This window comes from Triticum urartu, chromosome 3A (assembly GCF_056163025.1).
Source record: "Triticum urartu cultivar PI428250 chromosome 3A, HENAU_Tu73, whole genome shotgun sequence".
Taxonomy (NCBI): Eukaryota; Viridiplantae; Streptophyta; class Magnoliopsida; order Poales; family Poaceae; genus Triticum; species Triticum urartu.
In genome coordinates, this window is record NC_141875.1 from 427,603,698 (window position 1) to 427,626,739 (window position 23,042).

At 45.2% G+C, this 23,042-nt stretch overlaps 1 pseudogene; it reads right to left on the reverse strand.

Annotated features, from left to right (window-relative positions):
• Nucleotides 1–283: 283 nt before the first annotated feature.
• Nucleotides 284–1,240, reverse strand: LOC147979945 (uncharacterized; annotated as a pseudogene).
• Nucleotides 1,241–23,042: the final 21,802 nt, after the last annotated feature.

The window sequence follows — 23,042 nt, forward strand, 5'->3', positions numbered from 1 at the left end:
TATCAAGATTCAACAAGAATAGACCACTCTTCAAGGGTGCATGACCATAAAAGATATTATTCATATAAATAGAACAACCATTATTCTCTGATTTAAATGAATAACCGTCTCGCACTAAACAAGATCCAGACATAATGTTCATGCTCAACGCTAGCACCAAATAACAATTATTCAGGTCTAAAACTAATCCCGAAGGTAGATGTAGAGGCAGTGTGCCAACGGCGATCACATCGACCTTGGAACCATTCCCAGTGCGCATCGTCACCTCTTCCTTAGCCAATCTTCATTTAATCCGTAGCTCTTGTTTCGAGTTACAAATATGAGCAAACCGAACCAGTATCAAATACCCAGGCACTACTACGAGCATTAGTAAGGTACACATCAATAACATGTATATCAAATATACCTTTGTTCACTTTGCTGTCCTTCTTATCCGCCATGTATTTCGGGCAGTTCCGCTCCAGTGACCAGTCCCTTTGCAGTAGAAGCACTCAGTTTTAGGCTTGGGTCCTGCTTTGGGCTTCTTCCCGGAAGTGGCAACTTGCTTGCCATTCTTCTTGAAGTTCCCTTTATTTCCCTTTCCCTTTTTCTTGAAACTAGTGGTCTTGTTAACCATCAACACTTGATGCTCCTTCTTGATTTCTACCTCCGCGGCCTTAAGCATTGTGAAGAGCTCAGGAATTGTTTTGTTCATCCTTTGTGTATTATAGTTGATCACGAAGCCTTTGTAGCTTGGTGGCAGTGATTGAAGAACTCTGTCAATGACACAATCAACTAGAAGATCAACTCCCACCTGCATCAAGTGATTATAATAGCTAGACATTTTGAGTATGTGTTCACTGACAGAACTGTTTTCCATCTTGCAGCTATAAAACTTGTAGGAGACTTCATATCTCTGAACCTGGGCATTTGCTTGAAATATTAACTTCAACTCTTTGAACATCTCATATGCTCCATGATGTTGAAAACGTCTTTGAAGTCCCGGTTCTAAGCCGTAAAGCATGGCACATTGAACTATAAAGTAGTCATTAGATCGAGCTTGCCAGACGTTCATAACATCAGCTTCAGCTGCTGCAACAGGCCTTTCACCTAGCGATGCATCAAGGACATAATTCTTATGTGCAGGAATGAGGATAATCCTCAAGTTACGGACCCAATCAGTGTAGTTGCTACCATCATCTTTCAACTTAGCTTTCTCTAGGAACGCATTAAAATTCAGGGGAATGGTAGCTCGGGCCATTGATCTACAATATAGATATGCAAAACTGTAAGACTAAGTTCATGGTAAATTAAGTTCAATTAATCATATTACTAAAGAACTCCCACTTAAATAGACATCCCTCAAGTCATCTAAGTGATACGTGATCCAAATAAACTAACCCATGTCCGATCATCATGTGAGATGGGATAGTCATCAATGGTGAACATCTCTATGTTGATCATATCTACTATATGATTCATTTTCGACCTTTCGGTCTCCAATGTTCCGAGGCCATGTCTGTACATGCTAGGCTCGTCAAGTTTAACCCAAGTATTCTACATGTGCAATACTGTCTTGCACCCGTTGTTTGTGAACGTAGAGTCTATCACACCCGATCATCATGTGGTGTCTCAACACGACGAACTATAGAAACGATGCATACTCAGGGAGAACACTTTAAACATGAAATTTAGTGAAGGGATCATCTTATAATGCTATGGCCGTACTAAGAAAAATAAGATGCATAAAAGATAAGGACATTTACATCTATGCCCCTAATTTGCGCCCACTCTTAGATTTACCCCTAATTTCAAAGCCTGCTCAAATTTGCCACTCTGAAGTTAGGTGCACTTACAGAAATACCCTTCTATGCCGTTACCGTCCGGTCAAAGAAGGTCAAAGCCGGTCAAAGGGCTTTGACCGTCCTGAAAAAAATAGCAAAAAAAATCTTAAAAATCTGAAAAATTGTGGGATCAAAGATACTCAGGTTCGCAAGGTGCGTGAAATTTTTTGTGCTGTTTGTACATTCCAGGATCTCATGTCAGAGGAAAAACAATAAATAGGTAAGCCTGTGAACAGTAATTAAAAAAATACCAAGAAAAATAGAAAAAATATGAATTTTTTGGCATCAAAGAGTCCCGGGTCAGCGAGCTGCGTGCAAATTTTTGTTGTGTTTGGACATTGGAGGGGCTTGTGGAGAAAACAACAAAATTTTGCTCGGGAAAAAACTTGGGAAAAAAATGACTAATTTTTATTTTTCTTGCTAGATCTCCTCGCATGTCATTTGATCACAAAAACTTGCAAGCACCTTGTGCACCCAAGCCACTTTGATGCCAAAAAATTTCATATTTTTTTAAATTTTCTTGCTATTTTATTTCAAATTTATTGTTCACAATCGTGTAGATTAACTGTTTTTCCTCTCCACGAGCTCCTGGAATGTCCATATAGCACGAAAATTTGCACACACCTTGGGCACATGAGTATCTTCGATCTCACATTTTTTTTGATTTTTTAGATTTTTTTGCTATTTTTTCAGGGCGGTCAAAGCTGTTTGACCGGACGGTAACGGCGCAGAACTGCATTTCTATAAGGGCACCTAACAGCGGAGGGGCAAATTTGAGCAGGCTTTCGAATTAGGGGTATATCTGATTAGGTGGTTCGAGTTAGGGACAGAAATGCAAATGGCCCTAAAAGATAAACATCACATGCAATCAAAATATGTGACATGATATGGCCATCATCATCTTGTGTTTTTGATGTCCATCTCCAAAGCATCGTCATGGTGACCATCTTAACCGGCTCGACACCTTGATCTCCATCATTGCGTCGTGGTCGTCTCGCCAACTATTGCTTCTACAACTATCGCTAAGACATAGTGATAAAGTAAAGCAACTACATGTCATTTGCATTTCATACAATAAAGAGACAACGATAAGGCTCCTGTCGGTTGCCGATAACTTACAAAACATGAACAACTCATACAATAGCGTTTATCACATCATGTCTTGACCATATCACATCATAACATACCCTGCAAAAAACAAGTTAGACGTCCTCTACTTTGTTGTTGCAAGTTTTAAGTGGCTGCTATGGGCTTCTAGCAAGAACCGTTCTTACCAACACATAAAACCACAACGGTGTTTTGTCAAGTTTGATGTTTTGACCTTCTTCAAGGACCAGCCGTAGTCAAATTCGATTCAACTTAAGTAGGAGAAACAGACACCTGCCAGCTACCTTTATGCAAAACTAGTTGCATGTCTGTCGGTGGAACCGGTCTCACGTGCGTGGACATGTAAGGTTGGTCCGGGCCACTTCATCCCACAATAGCGCCGAATGAAAATAAGATGTTGGTGGTAAGCGGTATGACTATCACCGCCCACAACTCTTTTTGTTCTACTCGTGCATATCAGATACGCATAGACCTGGCTCATGATGCCACTGATGGGAATCGTTGCTTGGAAAACAAACAAAAAATATGCACACGCAATGATCTATCCATGGATATGCATAGCAACGAGAGGGAGACTGTGTCCATGAACTCTGTAGACCGTAAGCGGAAGCGTTTCACAACGTGGTTGATGTAGTCGAACTTCTTCGTGCTTCAATCGATCAAGTGCTAAACGCACAACACCTCCTTATTGTGCACACATTCAGCTCGGTGACGTCCCTCGCCTTCTTTATCCAGCAAGACGTCGAGGTAGTAGATGAGTTCTGTCAGCACGACAACGTGGTGACGGTGATGGTGAAGTTATCCCCCAAGGCTTCACCTAAGCACTACGAAAATATGATTGGGGGTGTAAACGATGGAGGGGGGCGCCACACACAGCTAACAACCGATCTGGTGTATGCTAGGCGCCCCCCTCTCACATATATATAGGTGCGAGGAAGGAAGGAGCAGCCATAGGAGGTGCCGAAGTAGGAGGAATCCTACTTGGAGTCCCTCCCAAGGCGCGCCCCCTGCAAAATATAACCGAGGGGGAAGGAAAGAGGGGGGAGGGAAGGAAGTGGAATTCTAATCCACACTTTCCTTTCCCTTCCCCCCTTTCCTTATCCTCCTAGGCCGGCCATACGGGGGGCGCACCAGCCCCTTGTGGCTGGTGTGTTTCCCTTCTTGGCCCATAAGGTCCATATCTTTTGCTGGGGTACACGGAACCCCTTCCGGTGACCCGATAAGTACCCGGTAACCCCTGAAACACTTCCGGTCTCCGAATACCATCGTCCTATATATCAATATTTACCTCTCGACCATTTCAAGACTCCTCATCATGTCTGTGATCTCATCCGTGACTCCGAAGAACATTCAGTCACCAAATCACATAACTTATATAATACTAGCCATATCGTGATCAAACGTTAAGCGTGCGGACCCTACGAGTTCGAGAACTATGTAGACATGACCGAGACACCTCTCCGGTCAATAAACAATAGTGGAACCTGGGTGCCCATATTGGCTCCTACATATTCTACAAAGATCTTTATCGGTCGAACCGTTATGACAACATACGTAATTCCCTTTTCCCATCGGTATGTTACTTGCCCGAGATTCGATAGTCGGTATCTTCATACCTAGTTCAATCTCGTTGCCGATAAGTCTCTTTACTCGTTCTGTAATACATCACCTTGTGACTAACTCCTTATTCATTTTATTGCAAGCTTATGATGTGTATTACCGAGAGGGCCCAGAGATACCTCTCCGATACTCGGAGTGACAAATCCTAATCTCGATCTATGCCAACTCAACAAACACGTTTGGAGATACCTGTAGAGCATCTTTATAATCACCCAGTTACATTGTAATGTTTGAAACTACACAAGGCATTCCTCCGGTAACCGGGAGTTGCATAATCTCATAGTCAAAGGAATATGTATTTGACATGAAGAAAGCAATAGCAATAAAACTAAATGATCATTATGCTAATCTAACGAATGGGTCTTATCCATTACATCATTCTCCTAATGATGTGATCCTGTTATCGAATGACAACTCATGTCCATGGTTACGAAACCTTAACCATCTTTGATCAACGAGCTAGTCAAGTAGAGGCTCACTAGGGACACGGTGTTTTTATATGTATTCACACATGTATTTAGGTTTCTGATCAATACAATTCTCGCATGAATAATAAACCTTTATCATGGATAAGGAAGTATAAAATAACAACTTTATTATTGCCTCGAGGGCATATTTCCTTCAAGATTCTTGTCAGATTTTCATGGGGATTCATACTATTACTTTTAACTTTACTTGCGCACTCCCCAAACGCTACCAAGAAAAGAGTTGGATGGACCAAGCCTTGGGTTTTGTTAAGCTGAATGTTGACACTTCATTTGACCAAGACTTGTTCGGGGAACAACTGGGCTGGTCTTGAGGGATGACAGAGGCACCTTCATTGCTAGCAGGAATTGGAGAATCGACTAGTGCGTGGACGTCGTGACGGCTAAAGCTTTAACACTCGGATTTGGCCTAACACTTGTGCAAAAGGTGGGTTGCAATCCTCTTGTGGTAAGCTCTAAAAATTTGGAGGTTATCGATACTATGGGGAATGAAGGACACTTAGCGTCAGCGGTAGTATTCAATGATTTTTATCATATTGCATGTGATTTTTACTATCTCTAGGTTTGAACATTGTTATAGAGAAGAAAATAAGGTTGCTCAGACCTTGCTAGATTAGCTAGAGTTTTCCCAACTTCTGATTGGCTTGAGAAGCATGTGAGTGAAATTATACCCCTCCTCATAAATGATGTAATTGTCATTTCTAATGAATAAAGCATTCGTGTTTTCAAAAAAGGTGAGTTTTAGGGTATAGATTTTTTCCTTCACCAACAGCTGCCCTCAAATAGGGCACCACTGTTCCAACAACAACCCACAACCATAGGTGTGATGCCCCCGATTCAATCGTAAACTAGTCATTTAATCCAAACAGAAGAGAGATCAGAGTCCTAGAGTATGAAGAGGAGTAAACGATCCTAATACCACCCAATGGCGACGTGGGCCTGATATGTCTCTGTGGTATATACTTTTCCTAACACGTTTCCTCTTGTTTTGGACTCTAAATTGCATTATTTGAATGAAACTAACCCAGACTAACACTGTTTTCAGCACAACTACCATGGTGTTGTGTTGTGTAGAAATAAAAGTTCTCGGATTGGAACAAAACTTTTTGGAGAGTTATTTCAGAATAAAAGAAAAATACTGGAGCCAAGAACCACCGGAGGGGGCCTCCAGGGTGAGTACAACCCACCAGGGTGCCCCCTCCAGGCGCACATAGGTGGGTTGTGCCCACCTGATGGCCCCACATACCCTAACACCGGCGCTATAAAATCCTACTTTCAGAAAAAACATCAGATAGGAAGAATTATCTCGTTTCGTGATACGGAGCCGCTGCCACCTCCTGTTCTTCATTGGGAGGCCAGATCTGGAGTCCGTTTAGGGCTCCGGAGAGGGGGATCTTCGATCTTCGTCATCACCAACCCTCCTTCATCACCAATTCCATGATGCTCCCCACTGGGAGTGAGTAATCCCTATGTAGGCTTGCTGGTCGGTGAGGAGTTGGATGAAATTCATCATGTAATCGAGTTAGTTTTGTTAGGGCTTGATCCCTAGTATCCACTATGTTATGAGATTGATGTTGTTATGACTTTGCCATGCTTAATGCTTGTCACCTTGGGCCCGAGTGCCATGATTACAGATCTGAACCGTTTATTCTATCACCATTATATCTATGTTCTAGATCCGATCTTGTAAGTCATATTCACCTATTACGTGTTATGATCCATAAACCCTGGAGTGCCAGTATTCGGCATACTTTCCGGTGATGACCATAGTTCGAGCGGTTCATGTATTCATTATGTGTTAATGCTTTGTTCTAGTTCTCTATTAAAAGGAGGCCTTAATATCCCTTAGTTTCCATATGGACCCTGCTGCCACGAGAGGGTAGGACAAAAGATGGCATGCAAGTTCTTTCCATAAGCACGTATGACTATTTACGGAATACATGCCTACATTATATTTATGAATTGGAGCTAGTAATGTATCGCCCTAGGTTATGACTGTTATATGATGAATATCATCCAACGAATTCATCGATCCAATGCCTACAAACTTCTCTTATGTTATGACTAGACTCGATTTCGGCCAATGAGTTTGGAAGGGGGATTCGTACAGGCCTCGGAAGATCAACACGTCACAGCCCTACCTAGGCCCAACAGAGAGGTCAGCACGCTGGTCTAAACCCTAAGCTCGCAGGGGTCTTGGACCCATCGCCCTTTGCACTCCTGGATGTTGTGTGGGCGACCGGAAGCAGACCTAGCCCCCTAATACAAGCGCACGTGTTCCAGTCCATCCGGCGCGCGCCGCTCAGTCGCTAACGTCTGAAGAGCTTCGAATAATACTACGAAGCAGGTTTCCCATATCTTGTCCCACGTGGCGGTTAGTGCATATAGGTCAACGACCAACTCAGATCAAATATCCAAACTCGTTAGGCGTGTTATTATTGAATAACCACAGACGCCGACCAGGGACCAGGCCCACTTGTCTCCTAGGTGGTCACAACCTGCTCTGTCGATCCGCCACAAAGTAACACTCGGTGGCTGTCGGGAACCCGGGCCCACCACTACCTGGATGGAACCACATGTCCCTTCAGCCCCCACATCCAAACAATACATAAGTATGTAGTAGTATAGTATATACCCGTGATCACCTCCCGAAGTGATCATAGCCTGATAGTATAGCATGGCAGACGGACAAGAATGTAGGACCACCAATGATATTCTAGCAACCCATACTAAGCATTTAGGATTGCAAGTATAGGTATCAACAATAGTAGCAAAGGCAGGCTATGCAGCAGAATATGATCAAATTGATGAAACAGTAACACTACTCTAATTCAAGTAGTAGAGGGAATTAATGGGCGATATCGGGATGATCAGGGGGTTCTTTCCTCAAATCTCTATGGAGAAAAACGAGTCGTCAACACCGTAGTCGATCGGGGCAGCAGTGGCATCAGTCTCGAAGTCTACAAAAGAAGAGGGGAAAGAAACAATGAATACAATGCAAACAAATGCATGGTGATGCATGACATGACAATAAGTGGTGCTAGAGTCGACCTAACACAGTACTAGGGGCTACCAGCGAAGGGGGAAACATACAGGAAATTATTCCTAGTGTTTGGCATTTTCGGACTGATGAAAGGGAGGGGAACGGTTCCATGCTCGCTATGCTAGGGCCGTGTGGCAGAAGAACGGAAAGTCTATTCGCATTCATCATGTTTTTCTGAGCAAATTTCATGTACAAAGTATGTTCATCCGTGATACGGTTTATTTTCTTTGATTTTTCAAAGTTTTATACATTTCTGGAATTAACATATTTAATTTAATTGAAAACATAATTAATGCGTCAGCATGATGTCAGGGTGACATCAGCAGTCAACGCAGCTAATTCAGGTCAAACCTGACAAATGGATCCCACCTGTTATAGACAGAAGGAGTAACGGGGATTAATTTTAATCCAATCTAACTAATAAAGTTACTAGGCCCACTAGTTAGCGACTACTCAGGTTAATTAAATTAGTTTCCTTAATTTAGATAAACTAAACAACGGTGAGAGCCACTTGTCAGTGACTAGGTGAGCCCAGTCAGCAATGTTGACTGGGTCAACGTGGTCAAGCGGGGCCAGGGGGCCCACTGGCAGCAGTAGGATTTTGGGTCCGACAAAACCCTTGAGGTTCGAACTCTGGGGTGTGCACAAAGATCTCTCCCCTAGCTCATGCTCTCACCACGATCTCAAAGCTCAGCACGTCGAACTCGCAGAAAAAGGACACAGGGTTTATAATGGTTCTGGCCACCGTTCTGGTGTAATACCCTACTCCAGTGTGGTGTGGTGGATTGCCTTGCAGGATGAGGATGAACAAGTACAAGGGATGAACAACCTCCTGAGGAGAGGTGTTCTTGAGCTCGATGAGCTTGCGTGGTGGCCTTGGTGGAATGGGTCCAGTTCAAGATCAGATGCCTCCCTACGATGGTGGCTAGTCCTATTTATAGGGCCCTGGTCCTCTTCCCAAATATTAGGCGGGAAGGGATCCAACAGCGGCCAAAGTTGAAGGGAGACAACTAGTACAGGTTATCCTGACAAAAGGTGGTCTTCGCCTGCCAAAGGCTTTGGTGGTGACGCTGTCCTGGGCTCCACGGTGACCTCCATCCTGCCGTCCTGCTGGTCTTGTTCCTGTTGCACCGATATGGAAACCTTTGCCTGATGCCTCGGGACTCCTCGCCTGCGCCTGTCCCTTTAGCACCAAAGAGAAAACGAGGACACTGCACGCTGGCGCCCACCTGGTGCCCGCCTAGACTTGGTCGTCATGGCTTGCGTCACAGGGACCTCGCGAGGTGCCCCCCGCCTTGATCTCTCCGCCCCTCATGAGCCAACCTGGTGAGGCCGCCCCCGAGGAGGTCTTGTGTCGTCCGCCTCGCGAGGCTTGGCCCCTCGCGAGGGTCTTGAGTGTTCGCTGATAAAGATGGGCCGTACAGGACCGCTGGTGGAGCCACGCCATGGGCCGCAGGCAGGCAAGTGTGTGGACCCCCATTCCCAGGATGCCGACAGTAGCCCCCGGGCCCAAGGCGCGCTCGGACTTGACTTCGAGGCAAAGCCAAGGGGCCAGTGCGGAGCGCCGCGGGCCCCAACAGCATGTGGCCTCAGTTGAAGCATGGCGATTGATGGGACGTGGGCATCTCCGATTTCCCACGCTGCCTCATCAACTGCCCGACTTGAAGAGTCCCTGTACCATGCAGAAAAAGATCATTATTACCTTAGATCATGGAGGCCGACGGTTGGCCTCCTCCTGGCTATAAATGGGAAGGGGGGAGCGGAGCCCCCGTCACCCATCTCTTCCTTCGCTCCGCCTGCTTCTCCTTCTTCCTCCTTGCTTTGCTGCCACACCACGTCACCCATGGCACCAATTCGGAGGTTCTCCGCCGCCGAGAAGGGGAAAACCCCCCGCGACGAGCCGGGGCCGCCTCTGCCAAAGAAGAGGCTGGCCCGACACCGTGATGTAGCCGTGAGGTCAGAGGTGACGAGGCCCTAGCACGAACTGCCTCCCCCACGCTATCCACTTCCTTTGTACGCCCATGAAGAGGGCTCCGGAGGAGGTAGCAGGGACCGACACACCCCGCACCTTGACCGCGAAAACCATGCAGTGGCGGCGCGCGCTGCCGCCCCGCGAACCCACGCCGAGGGCTCCTTGCATGAACTCGTGGTGTGGGCGGCGATGCCACTGAGCATGTGGATCCGGTTCCCGCCGTTCTTCACCGAGGTGATGCCGCCGAGGGGGGCGCTGGAGCTGTGGCTGCAGCACGCTGGGTGCGACATCCCGGCAAAGTTTTCTCAAATTTTGAAAATAGGATCATTTGATTTTATTTATTTTATCTTCAATTATTTCTATTAGAAAAATATGAGAGAAGGAATTAAAATGACTTTCCCAAAATAAAGAAATATTCAGGATTTAATAAAAAAATCAAATAAGATTTTATTTTGGTTTTATTTGCTATTTTATTTGTATTAGGGAAAAATGCGCGTTTTTGAAAATTGCATTTAGGCCCCAAATAAATGTTCTTCCTATGCGGCTTGATTGTAGAAGCCGGGGAAAATTTATTTCGGTATTTTTGGAGTCCGTTTAGTATTCTTTTGTTTTTTTCCCGAGCGTAATTATTTAAAAAAAGTCCGAACCGACCTTGGGCCGTAACCGGCCAGGACTCCGCCTGGCCGGGCCTTTATATAGTCCCGCCCGAGGCCCGGACCAGCCCAAGTCGCTGCCGCCCCAAACCCTAACCCTAGCCCCGCCGCCGCCGCCTCCGCGCCGCCGCCACCTCCATGCCGCCGCCGCCGCCCCGCCTCGCCGCTGCCGCCGCCCCGCCTCGCCGCCGCCGCCGCCCCGCTGCCCCGCCACTGCCGACGACGATCGCCGGAGCCGCCGCCGCCGGAGTCGCCGGAGGTAGACCTCGCGCCGCCGGTTTTTTTAGAAAAACCGATCGGTTTTCTGACGGTTTTGTTCGTTTTTTAGTTCGGTTTTTTTAAATAGATCGGTTTTCCCGGCTTATTTATTTAGCGAGCGTTCGTCCGTTCGTTCGTTTTAACGAACGTTCGTCGTTTTTCTTTTTCTCAGATTAAATCCGTGATTTTTCTGATCGCGATTCCTGATCCGATTTTCGTTTTAGTCTAACTTTTCGCTCGTTTATCAGAATCAGGCGATTCAAGCGCCTGGAGTTTCGTGTCAAAACCCTCTTTCCGTTTAACCAACTCAAACAAGATTTTGCCACTGTAAAAATTGCCCTAGATCTAGAATAGTAAACGAAGTTTGTTTCTTTTGCCGTTTGCCTTTCTTTGCTTCGTTCGTTTTGATTCTTTTTGCCAACCGGAGTTCTTAAGTTGAACTTTCTGGTTAGATCTCTTATTTGAGTTTTACCTGTGTATTAGTTGAGTACTTATTGTATGCTTGTTTGTTTGCGATAGAGTACACGGAGTGCGCCGCTTGCTACTTTGAATCGCTAGGTTTCCCGGATCATCAGCAAGGCAAGTAACACTTTGATCATGCTTTCCCACTACCCAGTTTTATTGCATTAGATCAATCATCACACATTGCATGATTAGGATCTAATTAATTTTGGATTTGGGAAGTAGTTGAGGTAGTACCTATTACCTGTTATTATCAAACCTTTGGGAGTTACTTCTATGTTGCTTATTATGCTATGCTATGCTATGCTAGTAGACGTGGATTGGGTGAGTGTATCCATGACAGATGTGAGATTGTTAATTAATGGTTTATTTAAGGTGGCAACTTAAATACACATCTGGGTGGATTGAGGCACCTGGGTATTCGAGTGATTGCCTGTTTTCTTTATGGACCGCCACCCAGGCTCAAAGGGATCATGAGATTATTCAAGCTAGAAACTTCCGTGTGCAGCCACAAGCATAGTTGATTAAGTCGTGCAAAATCTTACAGTGGTAGACTAGCAGATGTAGGGGAAAGTAGGTGTAACGGTCTACCTGATCGTAAGGTGCTAGCGCTTCTGAAAAACTGTGTCTCGGTCATTCGTTTTCTCAAACACCATGTAATGCGAGAAACCAAACGGAGGCGGTCGAGTCTTGTGGGGAAAAGTGCGCAAACCTCTGCAGAGTGTATAAACTAATCATGGTTAGCCGTGTCCCTGGTTATGGACATCTTGAGTATCTAGTACCTGGATTATCATGTGAATCTCAACATGTTACTCTAAAATTAATTTTGTTGGTTTTTGTTTAATGATGATGCTTAATTGGGATTGAGAATGCTGTCAACCATTCTCAATGTTTAACAACTACCATGATAGTTAAATAAAATTTATTCCTTTGCAGTAGGGAAAAATTGGCTTTACGCAAAACTGTAACCATAGAGCTTTCCACCAGCCAAATATGCATATAGAATAGCCTATTTCATTCCATTACTCTCTATGTGTTTTTTTGCTAGCATATTCCATGTGCTGACCCGTTTCGGGCTGCAACGTTAATGTTGCAGACTTTTCAGAAGACGATTAAGGTGTTTTTAGGTCGTGGTTCTATACTCAGTGATGTCGTTGGAGTTGATGGACTCACTTATCTTCCAAGCCTTGCGCTGTTATCGTTATTAGATGGCTTTAAGCCATATTTATTGTAATAAGTTCTCTTTTGAGACACTCGATGTAATAAGTGTGTGATTGCTAATCTGTTATAAATCCTTCAAGTACTATGTGGTGTCAGCATTACTGATCCAGGGATGACACCTGAGCACAGAGATTGGACCGTTTGAGGTCTGGTCGCTACAAGATGGTATCAGAGCACACGCTGACTGTAGGACACGACCACTAAGCTAAAGACCTAGATCACTACTCACTCTCTTCTCTTTCTGACTTCTCATCTTTTTTACTCTTTTAGGATGGCGGATGCAAGGAACAAGTTCACGCAACCCGATGAAGATACACCCTTTGGACGTCACTTGAAGGAAGTCACTAGATACCTAAACATAGGAGTACCAAGCTTCACCGGAACCTACAACGCCACTTTACCTGAAGAAGAGCGCTGGATGATTCAAGTTCAAGTTCCAGGAAGGACTTTCATGCCAGTCACAGAGCCCATAGAGTTTTCTTTTGATGCACCAACTTGGAGTCTAGGAAAGAGCATGCCAGCTCACATCGCCATGGGACGCATTGGAGAAGTATACCACAATGATCTCAAGGATACTCTCTACCAGATTTGTGGGCGCCGAGATGAGCACTGGGAGATGATCAGCACCAGAAAGGATAGATCAGTTGCAGCTTTTATCCAGGAGTTAAACCAGCACATTCGACGTCAGGAGAACCAGATGTGCGCCGACATGATAGATCTGAAGAAGGCGAGGAAAAGAATCAAGGAACTGGAGGAAGAACTCAAGGCTACACATGAAGATTATGAAGAGGAAATCGAATTATTAGTGGAGAAGAATGACAATCTGACCAAGAAGATTGGAATATTTATGGGAGGCCCTACACCGGTAGAAGAAGACGAAGAACCCAATGAGATTCGCCCGGAAGACTACGTCATCATCGATGACACCGACTTGGATCCAGACAATAGCGATGATGACTATGTTGATGAAGCTGGAGCAGATATAATGGAATCTGCAACCGAAGAATATTTCTAGTAGACCACCTCATCAGTAGTAGTAGTCCACCATGTAAATATAGTAGTCCGAGCACTTTTGTGATAGTTAGATCGATTGTATGCCCTTGTTTGATTGATTGAATGAAGTGAATTGTTTGCTTTTGCCCCATGTGCATATGGGTAGTGTTTTCCCTTTAGACGCCCTCTATTCTTAAATCTCATCTTTTCTAAAACCCTCAGATGCCTCTGAGACGTGACCCCGGATTTACCTTCCCATCGGAGCTCACCCAGTTGATCCAGCAGCAGAACACATTGATGCAGTTGCTAGTCCAGAATCAGAATCAGGGGAACAACAACAACAACCCACCACCACCACCACATGTTGATCACTTAGCCTGTTTTCTTAGGCTGAATCCGCCGGTGTTTTCCAGTAGCACCGAGCCGATAGTAGCAGATGATTGGCTCCATAAGACATCTAGAGAGTTGACCACAGTAGGATGCACGGATGCGGAAAAGGTGAAGTTTTCCACACATCAGCTTGAAGGTCCCGCAGCATCATGGTGGGAGAATTTCACAGCCACCTTCCCTGTGGACACTGACACGTGGGACCGGTTTCAGTAGGCTTTTCGAACTTCCCATGTTTCAGCAGGAGCTATGGCCATTAAGAAGCGAGAGTTTCGCAACTTGCGCCAAGGAGGACGGACAGTTGGCCAGTATGTGGAGGACTTCAGTAAATTAGCACGTTATGCCCCAGATGACGTTGCTACGGATGCAGCTAAGCAGGAGAAGTTTCTAGAAGGACTGAATGATGAGTTGAGCATGCAGTTGTTGGTCGCAACCTTCAACAATTACCAGGAGTTGGTAGATCGTGCTCTCATGATTGAAGGGAAGCAGCAGAAGATTGAGAATTGCAAGAGGAAGTATGGACAAGGGAAGCACAATTCAGGAACTCAGCAGAAGCCACGTTTTACCCCTAGACCGGGAGGAAATTTTCAGCATACCCATGGAGGAAGTAGCTCGCACAATCACAATGACACCAAGAATGGTAATCGGAATGGAGGAAGCAACGGCCAGAACCGCACCAACCCATCAACCCCAGCCAAGAGAGACCTGAGCCAAGTCACCTGTTTTAAGTGCCAGAAGACCGGACATTATGCCAATGAATGTCTTGAATCACAGAATGGTAATGGCAATGGAAGCTCTGGGAAGAAGCCGAACCCTTTCAACAGGGGACAGGTGAACCATGTTAACGTGGAGGAGGTTGAAGAGCCGCCGGATGCAGTAATTGGTAAGTTTTTGGTTAAGTCATTTACCGCACTCGTTCTTTTTGATACCGGTGCATCGCATTCATACATATCAAGGGGATTTGTGGATAAGTATAACCTGCCCATCAAAGTTCTTAGAACACCTATGTTAGTAAGCTCACCAGGAGCGGAGTATATGGCTAGCCAAGGATGTTTTCAAGTGCCGTTAAGTATAGGTAGGCATGCGTTTCCCTTGGATTTGATAATATTGGAATCACAAGGTTTGGATGTAATTCTGGGTATGGATTGGTTGTCGATGTATGGAGGAAACATCGATTGCGCCAGTAAGTCGATCTTGCTTACCACCCCAGAAGGGAGAAGGATCAAGTATGTATCCCGGCATGTGCCGAAGAGGACTCAAGTAAATTGTTTAACAGGAGTTGTGCAGGAGGAAGTACCAGTAGTGAAGGATTTCCCTGATGTATTTCCATAAGAGTTGCCAGGCATGCCACCGGATAGAGATATTGAGTTTTTGATTGAGCTTTTGCCAGGCACAGGGCCAATATCAAAGAGACCATATAGGATGCCCGCAAAGGACTTGGTGGAGATTAAGAAGTAGATTAAGTTGTTACTGGATAAAGGATATATTCACCGAAGTTCTTCGCCTTGGGGATCGCCAGTACTTCTAGTGGAGAAGAAGGATGGACCGTTAAGGATGGTTGTTGACTATCGAGGATTGAATGAAGTAACCATCAAGAACAAGTACCCACTACCAATGATCAATGATCTGTTCGATCGATTGCAAGGAGCTAAGGTATTTTCCAAGATCGATCTGCGATCAGGATACCATCAGTTCAAGATTCGAGAAAAGGATATACCTAAGACGGCTTTTACCACCAGGTATGGGCTGTACGAGCATACCGTTATGTCATTTGGTCTGACTAACGTACCTACATATTTTATGAACATGATTGTAACATCCCAAATTTTTCAATTTGGAATATTATACACTAGATCATATGCATATCATATTTTCTTGCATTTTGGTTGATCCTAGAAATTTCACGCAACTCAAGGACCCTCGGAGAGAGTTGGAGATTTCGTTATTTTCATATTTGAGAGTTCTCTCGAATTTTGAAAATAGGATCATTCGATTTATTTATTTTATCTTCAATAATTTTTCCGGTGTCAAAATATATGAGAGAGGGAATAATATGACTTTCCCAAATTTAGGAAAAATGAAGATATAATAAATAGATCAATTTTGCTTTCCGGTGTTTATTTGCATTTTATTTGGATAGGGAAAAATGCGCATTTTCAAAAATTGCATTTTAGGTCCGGAGAAAAGTTCATTTTGTTCGGCTCATTTTTAGGAGTCGGGGAAATTTTACTTTAGATTTTTTCGGAGTTCGTTTAGATCCCTTTTTGTTTTTTTTTCTGCGCGAGGAAACTATTTAAAAAAAAATTGAGCAGCGCCTTGGGCCAAGGCCCAGCCGATCCGAAGGCCACCGCCCTAGGGAGCCGCGCGTGCGCTTGGCAGGCGCAAGGCCGCCGCCACCTCTGCCTCTTAGCCGAATCCTTTATGGATTCTAGGCTTTAGCCCCTCCCCTTTCCTTATTCCGTTTATTTTCTAGATCTTTCCTACTCCTATTCTAATTCCTTGTCCTCTACCCCAAGTAAACCCCTCCCCTCCCCAATATAAATACCCAAGCACCCCCCCTCTAAACACATCAAATCAAAGCCCTCCTCCACACCGCGCCTTGCACCGCCGCCGGGCCGCATCACACCGCGCCCTGCGTCACCGCCGCCGCGCCGCCTCACCCGCGCCGCCACCCCACACTCGCGTCACCGCCATCGCGCCGCCGCCGCACCTTGCCGCCGCCACCCCACACCCGCGCCGCCGCCGCACCTTGCCGCCGCCGCCCCACACCCCGCGCCGCCGCCGCACCTTACCGCCGCCGCCCCACACCCCGCGCCGCCGCCACACCTTGCCCACGCCGCCGCCCTACGCCGACGCCGCCGGAGCCCCTCACCGGAGACCTCGCCAAGGTTGCCCCGCGCTACATCTATTCTTTTTCTCGGATCGTTTTCTTCTAATCGTTCCGATTCTTTTCTTCTCTAAACCGTTCCGGTTTTCTAGATCAGTTTTTCGATCGGTTTTTCTTCTCCGAAACCCTAGATCGGATTCGTTTTCTTCTCCGATTTAGTTGCCTTTGGACCGTTCGCCGGACCGTTCGTCCTAATGAACGTGATCACCGGATTCTTCTAGGTTAACGACGTCCGTTCGTTTAACCGTTCTTCTTTTTCTTTTCGTCGGATTTATTCCGCGATCGCGATCTCAGATCCGATCTTCTTCCTAGTCTATCTTTTCGCTCGTTTATCGGAATCAGGTGATTCAAGCGCCTGGAGTTTCGTCTCGAAACCGCCATTCCATCTAATCAACTTGAACAAGCTTTTGTTACAGTAAAATTTTGACCTAGATTCAACTTGCTAGAACCGAGTTGTTTTCTTCCGCCGTTTGTTTTTCGTTCTTTCTTTGCAACCGGAGTTCTTAAGTTGAACTACCTGGTTCGTTCTCTTGTTCGAGTTTTACCTGTGCATTAGATGAGTACTTATTGTATGCTTGTTGTTTGTCTGCGATAGATTACCCGGATTGCGCCGCTTGTTACTTCGAAACCCTAGGACTCGCGGATCATCAGCAAGGCAAGTAACACTTTGATCATACCTTTTCTACAACCCATGTTTTACTGCATTAGATCAATCCTCTCACACTGCATGATTAGGATCTAATTAAATTGTGGGATGGGAAGTAGATGAAGTAGTACCTATTACCTGTATTATTATCAAACCGTTGGGAGTTACTTCTACGTTGCTTATTATGCCATGCTATGCTAGTAGACGTGGATTGGGTGAGTGATATCCATGACAGATGTGAGTTTATTAATTTTAATGGTTTATCTAAGGTGGCAACTTAAACACACATCTGGGTGGATTGAGGCACCTGATGTCTATCAAGACTTGCCTGTTTTTTTTGGACCGCCACCCAGGCTCAAAGGGATCATAAGATAATTCATGCTAGAAACTTCCGTGTGCAGCCACATGCTACTATGGGCTCTAGCATAGTTGACTAAGTTGTGCGAACTCTTACGGGGTGGACTAGCAGATGTAGGGGATGTAGGTGTACCGGTCTACCCCACATGTAAGGTGCTAGTGCTTCTGAAAGACTATGTCTCGGTCATCCGTTTCTCAAACACCATGTAGTGCGAGAAAACAAACGGAGGCGATCGAGTCATGTGGGGAAAAGTGCGCAACCTCTACAGAGTAACAAACTAATCATGATTAGCCGTGTCCCCGGTTATGGACAACTTGAGTATCTAGTACTTGAATATCATTGTGAATCTCAACATGTTACTTCTAATTAATGTTATTGGGTTTTAATTACTTTTAATTGGGATTGAGAATGCTGTCAACCATTCTCAATGTTTCACAACCACCATGATAGTAAATAAAATTTATTCCTTTGCAGTAGGGAAAAACTGGCTTTACGCAAAACTGTAACCATAGAGCTTTCCACCAGCCATATATGCATATAGTATAGCTGTTTCATTCCATTACTCTCTATGTGTTACTTTGCCAGGATATTCCATGTGCTGACCCGTTTCGGGCTGCAACGTTAATGTTGCAGACTTTTCAGACGATGATTGAGGTGCGTTTAGGTCGTGGTTCTATACTCAGTGATGCCGCTGGAGTTGATGGACCCATTTATCTTCCAAGTCTTCCGTTGTTATCTTTAAAATATGGCCTTAAGCCATATTTATTGTAATAAGTTCTCTTTGAGACAACGATGTAATAAGTGTGTGATTGCCACTCTGCTATAAATCCTTCGATGTACTGTGTGGTGTCAGCATTACTGATCCAGGGATGACACCCGAGCACAGTAGACTTGATCCATTCGGGTCGGGTCGCCACAGAGATGGTATCAGAGCACACGCTGACTGTAGGACACGACCACTAAGTTAAAGCCATAGATCACCATTCTCTTCTCATTTTCTAACTCCTCATCTTTTCTACTCTTTTAGGATGACGAACGCGAAGATTAAGTACGCTCAACCGGATGAAGGCACACCTTTTGGATTGCACTTGAAGGAAGTCACCAAGTACCTGAACATTGGATTACCAAGCTTCACGGGAACCTTCAACGCCACTCTGCCTGAAGAGGAGCGCTGGAAGATTCGAGCTCACGTTCCGGGAAGGACATTTGCGCCAATCACGAAGACCATAGATAGTGTTTTCAATGCACCAACCTGGAGTCTGGGAAGGAGCATGACAGCTCATATCACCATAGGACGCATTGGAGAAGTTTACCAAGAAGACCTCAAGGACACTATCTACCAGATTTGCGGACGCCGAGATGAACAATGGGAGTTAGTCAGCACCAAGAAGGATAGATCCATTGCATCTTTCATCCAGGAGTTAAACCAGCACATTCGACGCCACGAGAACCAGATGTACAATGATATGGTAGAGTTGAAGAATGCGAAGGCAAGGATCATCGAGCTAGAAGGAGAACTAAAGTCTACACGCAAGGACTACATGGACGAGATCGTAGCTCTAGCAAGGCACAATTGCTATCTTAAGCAGGAGATTGAAGAACTCAAGAGCAAGTTAGCATCCCAGGAGGAAGACGAGTACGTCGCATGTCCGGACAACACATCATCATCGACAACACCGATTCGGATCCAAGTGAACCCGACTTTGAAGACGAAGCTGGAGTAGATATCATGGAGTCTTCCACCGAATCAAATTTCTAGATGACCACCAGATAGTAGTAGTATTCCCCCATGTAAACACATTATAGTCGAGCACTTTTGCGATAGTTAGACCGTTTGTAAGCCCTTGTTTGATTGATTGAAGTGAATTGTGTGCTTTTGCCTCATGTGCATATGGGTAGTGTTTTCCCTTTAGACCCCCTCTATTCTTAATTCTCGTCTTTTCTAAACCCTCAGATGCCTCCGAGACGTGACAATGGATTTCCACCGGAGCTCACTCAGTTGATCCAGCAGCAGAATCAATTGATGCAGATGTTAGTTCAGAATCAGCAGAACAACAACAACAACCCACCACCACCACCTGTTGACCACTTAGCCCGTTTCCTTAGGTTGAATCCGCCAGTGTTTTCTAGTAGCACCGAGCCGATAGTAGCAGACGATTGGCTCCGCAACATAGGAAGGGAGTTGACCACTGCAGGATGCACGGATGGTGAGAAAGTGAAGTTTGCCGCACACCAGCTTGACGGACCCGCGACAGCATGGTGGGAGAATTTCACAGCCACTTACCCAGTTGACACTGTCACATGGGATCAGTTTCAGCAAGCTTTCCGCACTGCCCATGTTTCAGCAGGAGCTATGGCCATAAAGAAGCGTGAGTTTCGCAACTTACGCCAAGGAGGAAGGACTGTTGGCCAGTATGTGGAAGAGTTTAGTAAGCTAGCCCGTTATGCCCCAGATGACGTTGCTACGGATGCAGCCAAGCAGGAGAAGTTTCTGGAAGGATTGAATGATGAACTAAGCATGCAGTTGATGATAGCAAGTTTCAACAACTACCAGGAGTTGGTAGATCGTGCCATCATGATTGAAGGGAAGCAACAGCAGATTGAGAACCGTAAGAGGAAGTATGGACAGGGGAAGTATAACTCTGGAGCCCAGCAGAAGCCCCGTTTTACCCCTAAACCGGGATTTAAGTTTCAGCACACCCATGGAGGAGGTAGCTCGCACAACCATAATGGCCACAAGAATGGTAATGGGAATGGAGGAAGCAACGGCCAGAACCGAACAACCCCATCAACCCCAACCAAGAGAGACCTGAGTCAAGTCACCTATTTCAAGTGTTCGAAGACCGGACATTATGCCAATGAATGTCCTGAAGGCCAGAATGGAAATGGCAATGGAAGCTCTGGGAAGAAGCCGAACCCTTTCAATAGGGGACAGGTGAACCACGTTAATGTGGACGAGATTGAAGATCAGCCCGATGCAGTAATCGGTAAGTTTTGGTTAAGTCATTTACTGCACTCGTTCTTTTTGATACTGGTGCATCGCATTCATACATATCAAGGGGATTTGTGGAAAAGTATAGCCTGCCCACTAGGATTCTTAAAACACCTATGCTAGTAAGCTCGCCAGGAGCAGAATACATGGCCAGACAAGGATGTTTTCAAGTACCATTGAGTATAGGAAGGTATGTATTCCCAACGGATTTAATTATTCTGGAATCCCAAGGTCTGGATGTGATTCTTGGTATGGATTGGCTGTCGATGTATGGAGGAAACATCGATTGCGCCAGTAAGACAATTTTGCTTACCACACCAGAAGGAAGAAGGATCAAGTATGTATCCCGGCATGTGCCAAACAGGACACAAGTGAATTGCTTATCAGGAGTTGTGTAGGAGGAAGTACCAGTGGTAAAGGATTTTCCTGATGTATTTCCTGAGGAATTACCAGGCATGCCACCGGATAGAGACATTGAGTTTTTGATTGAGTTATTGCCAGGTACAGGCCCAATATCGAAGCGACCATATAGGATGCCAGCAAAGGATTTGGTGGAAATTAAGAATCAGATAAAGGAGCTATTGGATAAAGGTTACATTCACCCAAGTTCTTCACCTTGGGGATCACCCGTACTTCTAGTGGAAAAGAAGGATGGATCATTAAGGATGGTTGTAGATTATCGGGGATTGAATGAAGTAACCATCAAGAATAAGTACCCACTGCCAATGATCAATGATCTGTTTGATCGATTGCAAGGAGCTAAAGTGTTTTCCAAGATTGATTTGCGATCAGGGTACCATCAGTTGAAGATTCGAGAGCAGGACATACCTAAGACAGCATTCACCACAAGATATGGACTGTATGAGTATACCGTTATGTCATTTGGATTGACTAACGCACCTGCCTATTTTATGAACCTGATGAAAAAAGTGTTTATGGAGTTTTTGGATAAGTTCGTCGTAGTGTTCATTGATGACATCCTAGTTTATTCAAAGAATGAAGAGGAGCATAAGGAACATTTGCGTTTGGTTTTGGAGAAATTAAGGGAACATCAGTTATATGCCAAATTCAGCAAATGTGAGTTTTGGTTGAAGGAAGTTGGATTCCTCGGACACGTTATATCCGGAGAAGGTATAGCAGTTGACCCCACAAAGGTTGAGACCGTAACCGAATGGGAAGCACCAACAACAGTTGGAGAGATGCGGAGTTTTCTTGGACTCGCAGGATACTACCGGAGATTTATTGAGAATTTTTCAAAGATTGCGAAGCCTATGACGGAATTGTTGAAGAAGGATACTAAGTTCAAATGGACTGAGGAGTGTGAGGCTAGTTTCCAGGAGTTGAAGAAACGATTGGTTACCTCACCAGTGTTGATATTGCCAGATCAGACCAAGGATTATGAGGTGTATTGCGACGCTTCACGTCGAGGACTTGGAGCAGTGCTTATGCAGGAAGGGAGAGTTGTTTCGTATGCATCACGACAACTGAAGCCTCATGAGTTGAATTATGCCACGCATGATTTGGAGTTAGCAGCCGTAGTGCATGCATTGAAGACGTGGAGACATTTCCTCATTGGAAATCATTGTGAGGTGTACACGGATCATAAGAGTTTGAAGTACATTTTCACGCAGAAGGAGTTGAACCTCCGACAAAGGAGATGGTTGGAGCTCATCAAGGATTATGACATGAGATTGCATTACCATCCCGGAAAGGCTAATGTAGTAGCTGACGCATTGAGCCGTAAGAGCCATGTCAATACCCTAGTGACGGGGAAAATACCAAAGGAATTAGCAGAAAACCTTCGTGAACTAAGCTTAGAAATAGTTCCGAGAGGCTATGTAGCAGCATTGGAGATTCAGTCAACATTGATGGATAAGATCAGAGAAGCTCAGAAATCTGACAAGGAGATTGCTGCTATAAAGGAGAGACTTAGCAAAGGAAAAGCAAAGGGATTTCGTGAGGATGAGCACGATACCTTATGGTTTGAGGACCGTGTTTATGTGCCCAATGACCCGGAGATCAGGAAGTTGATTTTGCAAGAGGCACATGATTCACCATATTCGATTCACCCAGGGAATACCAAGATGTATTTGGATTTGAAGGAAACATTTTGGTGGACCGGAATGAAGGAGGAT